The sequence below is a fragment of the Choloepus didactylus genome, chromosome 14 (assembly GCF_015220235.1).
Source record: "Choloepus didactylus isolate mChoDid1 chromosome 14, mChoDid1.pri, whole genome shotgun sequence".
NCBI lineage: Eukaryota > Metazoa > Chordata > Mammalia > Pilosa > Megalonychidae > Choloepus > Choloepus didactylus.
The window spans coordinates 37,605,072-37,610,867 of record NC_051320.1 but is presented as its reverse complement, the minus strand read 5'-3'; the positions used below and the strand labels follow the sequence as shown (position 1 = coordinate 37,610,867).

Sequence of the window (5,796 nt, the reverse complement as noted above, 5' to 3'; positions counted from 1 at the left end):
TTAAGAAAGGAAAAACCCCACTACCCCATTTTTGAATTTAAGCACAGGGCAGGAGGCCTTCTTTACACTCAAATAATATTCTGGCAGCAGTTCAAGTGTGACCAAGGAAAGAGAAAGGAGATTTTCTAAATATAACTAGGACTTTTAGCAAAGCAAACACACTAAAATGATTATTACATTTCTTTTTAAAGAAAATGCACAAAAACCAAATAGGAATTTTGAGATTTTTCATTTGAAGGTAAATCTTAATGCTATTAAATTCACAAATACGCTAATTTAAATACCCAATCCTAGTTGTTATCTAAAACACACATTGCAAACATACAAGTTATCTGTTCTTTCCACATGTCAGTGCCCATTCATATGGTCTGGAAATGGGGAGAATAGATTCCCCTTAAACTGCAAGTTAGCAGGTGTTTCTTTACAGTTAACCTTAGCAAAATTCATACAAAATAGTAATTAACAATGATCTTCTTTACTTGTTAACTCACAAGGAAACACCTTCAAAACTGCATTTTGTTAAGCTTCTGTACTAAAATGTAGAAAAATTGAACTACACAAATATTGAAAAGTTAAAAATTCCTTAATTTTTTATTCCTAGTACCACTACCACAATTTACAGGGCAATATACCTAATGTAATGAAAAGAAAAAGAAAAGGACAAAGCTACAATAGATAAAAGACCTCAGGAATGTATATGTAATTGAGACTACATTGCATTAATCAATAGCTGCACTTTTTGCAAACTGTGGCTATGACAGTCCTGAACAAGAAGGGTTTCCTGATTAAGCTGCAGTAACTTTTCTGACTATGGATCATCGTTCCTTCTGTGGCAGATTTTTACAGTTCCTCTAATGCATTTGGGACAACTGTCTCAAAGTAACCTGCAGCTTTCCTGACAATTCCTCGCTCTCTCTCCTGCTAAGAACTGTAGCCATTTTCTGTTGAGTTTTTAGAACTTTCTGCTACCATATTCACCGCTTCCACCAGCAGATCCATAACTACCACCATAGGGAGTGCCCAAGCTTCTTCCACCAAAACTGCCCCCTTTCATGGGTCCATAATTTGACTGCTGTTGTCCACTATAATTTCCAAAATCATTATAGTTCCCACCACCACCATAGTTACCACTGCCAAAATTTCCTCCTTCATTGTAGCCATCATATCCTCCACCTTGGTTTCCATATCCTGGTCCACCACCATCATAGCCTCCTCTACTACCATAAACAGGACCACCACCATAGTTGCCACCATCACCTCCAAATCCATTATAACCACCATCTCCTCCTCCATAACTACCTCTGCTGCCACTTCCACCACCACAGCCTCCTCTTCCACCAAAGTTTCCACCACGGCCAAAGTTCCCTCCACCACCTCCAAAGTTCCCTCCACAGCCCATAAAGTTGCCAGATCCACCTCCACGACCTCTTTGTGACCCAGCAGACTGCATCTCTTGTTTAGAAAGGGCCTTTCTCACTTCACAATTATGCCCAAAAATAATGTGGTATTTCTGAACAACAATTTTATCAACTGTATCATGATCATCAAAAGTTACAAAAGCAAATCCTCTCTTTTTTCCACTCTGCCTGTCTTCCATAACTTCTATGGTTTCAGTCTTGCCATACTTTTCAAAGTAGTCTCTCAAATTATATTCTTCTGTATCTTTAATACCACCAATAAAAATTTTCTTCACTGTTAGGCTTTACAGAATCCTCTCTAGAAACAACTCTCTTTGGTTCCACTACACACCCATCAACCCTGTGTGGTCGATCACACATTGCTACATCCACCTCTTCAACACAAGAGTAAGTCACAAAACCAAAGCCTCTGGAGCGTTTTGTTTGTGGGTCTCTCATCACCAGACAATCTATGAGTGTGCCCCATTTCTCAAAATGTTCTCTTAAACTATCATCTGTAGTTTCAAAGCTCAAACCAACAATAAACAGTTTTCTCAACTGTTCTGGTTCCTTTGGATCATGGCCCCCTCCCCCCGTGGTGGTGGAGGCAGCTGGAGTCGGGCTAGGGGCGACAGGGCGGCGGTTTTACCTCCATTTTGAGACACCCCTGTTTTTTTTTTCCCCCAAGTATTATTTTTATTGAGATTGTTCACATACCATGCGATTATCCAAAGAACCAAAGTGTACAATCAATTGCCCATGGTACCATCATACAGTTGTACATCCATCACCACAATTAATTCCTTTTCAATTTTTAGAACATTTTCATTACTCCAAAAAGAAATAAAGACAAAAAAAGGAAACTCAAATCCTCCCATACCCCAAGCCACCCCCTTCCATTATTGTTTCATAGTATTGGTATAGTACATTTGTTACTGTTGATGAAAGAACATTAAAATACTACTAACTGTAGTATATAGTTTACAATAGGTATATATTTTTTCCTATATGCCCCTCTACTGTTAACTTCTAGTTATAGTGTCATACATTTGTTCTAGTTCACAAGAGAGATTTCTGATATTTGTACAGTTCATCACGGATATTGTCCACCACAAGATTCACTGTTTTATACAGTTCCATCTTTTAACCTCCAATGTTCCTTCTGGCGACATATGAGACTCTGAACTTACACTTTCCACCACATTCATACACCATTCAGCACTGTTAGTTATTTTCACAATGTGCTACCATCACCCCTGTCCATTTCCAAATGTTTAAGTTCACCCTAGTTGAACATTCTGCTCATAATAAGCAACTGCTCCCCATTTTTTAGTCTCATTCTATATCCTGGTAACTTATATTTCATGTCTATGAGTTTACATATTATAATTAGTTCATATCAGTGAGATCCTGCAATATTTGTCCTTATGTGTCTGTCTTATTTCACTCAATATAGTGCCCGCAAGTTTTCTCCATCAATCCATTTTTTTAAGATGGTTTTGTTCACACACCATACATCCTGTCCTAAGTAAACTATCAATGGTTCCCTGTATAGTCACATATTTATGTATTCACCACCATCACCACTATCTATATAAGGACATCTCCATTTCTTCCACAAAGAAGGAGGAAGAGTTAAAGAAGGTAGAGAGACAAAAGAGAAAGAAAAAAGAGAGAAAAAAAAGAGAGAGAGAAAAAAACAACAAACTAACAAAAACACAACAGTTAGAAAGCACCAAAAGGAAAGAGAGCATTTAACTAAAGTACAAAAGTCAACCAGGAGTCCCATACCCCTCCCTTATGTTCCCCCATCCCCCCATATGCATTTAGCTTTGGTATATTGCCTTTGTTATATTAAAGAAAGCATCATACAATGTTTCTGTTAATTATAATCTCTAGTTTGCATTGATTATATTTCCCCATCCCATCCTATTTTTAACACCTTGCAATGTTGACATTCATTTGTTCTTCCTCATGTAAAAACATATTTGTACCTCTTATCACAATCATTGAGCACCACAGGTTTCACTGAGCTATACAGTCCCAGTCTGTATCTTTCGTCTTTCATTCTGGTGTCCCACATACTCCTAACCTTCCTCTTTCAACCATGCTCACAGACATCTTTGTTCAGTGTATTACATTGCTGTGCTACTATCTCCCAAAATTGTGTTCCAAACCTCTCACTCCTGTCTTTTTCTTTTGGTCTGTAATGCTCCCTTTAGTGTTTCCTGTAGAGCAGGTATCTTGTTCACACACTCTGTCATTGTCTGTTTGTCAGAGAATATTTTAAGCTCTCCCTCATATTTGAAGGACAGTTTTGCCGGATATAGGATTCTTGGTTGGTGGTTTTTCTCTTTCAGTATTTTAAATATATCACCCCACTTCCTTTTGCCTCCATGGTTTCTATCAAGAAATCCACACATAGTATTATCAAGCTTCCTTTCTATGTGATGGATGGCTTTTCTCTTGCTGCTTTCAGGATTCTCTCCTTATCTTTGATGTTTGATAATCTGATTATTAAGTGTCTTGGCATAGGCCTATTCAGATCTATTCTGTTTGGGGTATGCTGCGCTTCTTGGATCTGTAATTTTATGTCTCATAAGAGATGGGAAATTTTCACTGATTATTTCCTCTATTATTACTTCTGCCCCTTTTCCCTTCTCTTCTCCTTCTGGGACACCCATGAAATGTACATTCCTGCATTTCATGTAGTCATTCAATTCCCAGAGACATTGCTAGTATTTTTCCATTCTTTTCTCTACCTGTTCTTCTGTGTGTAGGCTTTCAGGTGTCTTGTTCTCCTGTTCCTATGTGTTTTCTTCTGCCTCTTGAGATCTGCTGTTGTATGTCTCCATTGTGTCTTTCATCTCTTGTGTTGTGCCTTTTATTTCCATAGATTCTGCCAGTTATTTCTTTGAACTTTCAATTTCTACCTTATGTATGCCCAGTGTTTTCATTATATGCTTCATCTCTTTTGCCATGTCTTCCCTAAGCTTTTTTATTTGATTTAGCAAGTTGTTTAAATTCCTGTATCTCAGTTGAAGTATAAGTTTGTTCCTTTGACTGGGCCATAACTTTGTTTTTCTTAGTGTAGGTTGTAGATTTCTGTTGTCTAGGCATCTGATTTCCTTGGTTACCCCAATCAGGTTTTCCCAGACCAGAACAGGCTCAGGTCTAGAAGGAGGCAATCCAGTTTCCCTGAGGGTGTCTTAGATTGATACACCCTGTGAGGCCTCAAGTCACTGTGCTTTTCTGCCCAGCAGGTAGTGACTGTCAGCCTGTCACTACTGACTAGTGTAAGGAGATGTGACCCATGGCTGTTTTCCCCCAGGCTATGTGGTCTGGTTCTGAATGGAAGGCGAGTAGTAGAGCTTGGCACCAATTCTTGCCTCTTAGGGAAGATACATGCCCTAGGGAGATGTCATTAGCAGTTGAATAGTCTCTCTGACTGTGCTATCTCCACTCTTATCTGGGTCAGAGTGCTGGGAACTGAAAATGGCTGAGGCTTCCTCCACTGAGCCAAAAAAGGGACAGAAATCCCCCATTCAGGGACAGTTCACAGCCACCCTCAGTTTCACACATTGGCCAGAGACAGCACCCTGTCCTCTGGGCTCTCCCATTTTCCCAGAGAGGTCTTCTGGCTCTCTAAGGTCAGTCGTCACCAAAAGGCTCTGTCTGCTTGTTGGGGATTCATAGCTTGTATTGACAAGTCCATGCTTGTTAATTAAAACCCCAGTTGGAGCTCAGCTGAGCTATATTCACTTGCTCAGAGAGTACTGCTCTCTATCACAGTGAGGCTTTGCAGTTTGGGCTGTGGAGGAAGGGGGCTCTCAGCTCAGGTCCACAGTTTTTACTTACAGATTTTATGCTGCGATCTCGGGCATTCCTCTCAATTCAGGCTGGTGTATGATGAGTGGGCAGTCATGTTTGTCCCCCCAACAGTTATTCCAGATTATTTACTAGTTGTTCCTGGCTGTTTGTTAGTTGTTCCAGGGAGACTAACTAGCTTCCATGCCTCTCTATGCTGCCATCCTCTGGACAACAATTGCATTACAGGCTTAAAATATGGATGGACTATTGAAAGACAGAGTAGAGACTGGTGAACTATGGAGAAGGAACCACATGAGAAGACACTTGGAGAGGAAAGTACTGGCCAGTTTAGGGAATGGTGCAAATTCTACTTTGGGGAGCCTCTAGGGTAAATCTAAGGGCCAGATTGGAGGGGCCACACTAGGGAGGGCCCTGGACACCAGGCTGGGCTGAGGAGTTTGTGGCTAATTTGTGAAAGGACTACTGTTGGGCAGCAGACAGAATGACTGCAGTCGTACTTAAGATGAATGGCAGCTTGAATACAAGAGTACATTTAAGAAAAAGGAGCTGAAAGCATGGAAGCCAGTTA

General features: G+C 40.1%; 1 pseudogene; it reads right to left on the bottom strand.

The window, feature by feature from the left end:
• Window positions 1-952: 952 nt before the first annotated feature.
• LOC119509275 lies at window positions 953-2,052 on the bottom strand (annotated as a pseudogene).
• Between the last annotated feature and the right edge of the window lie 3,744 nt (window positions 2,053-5,796).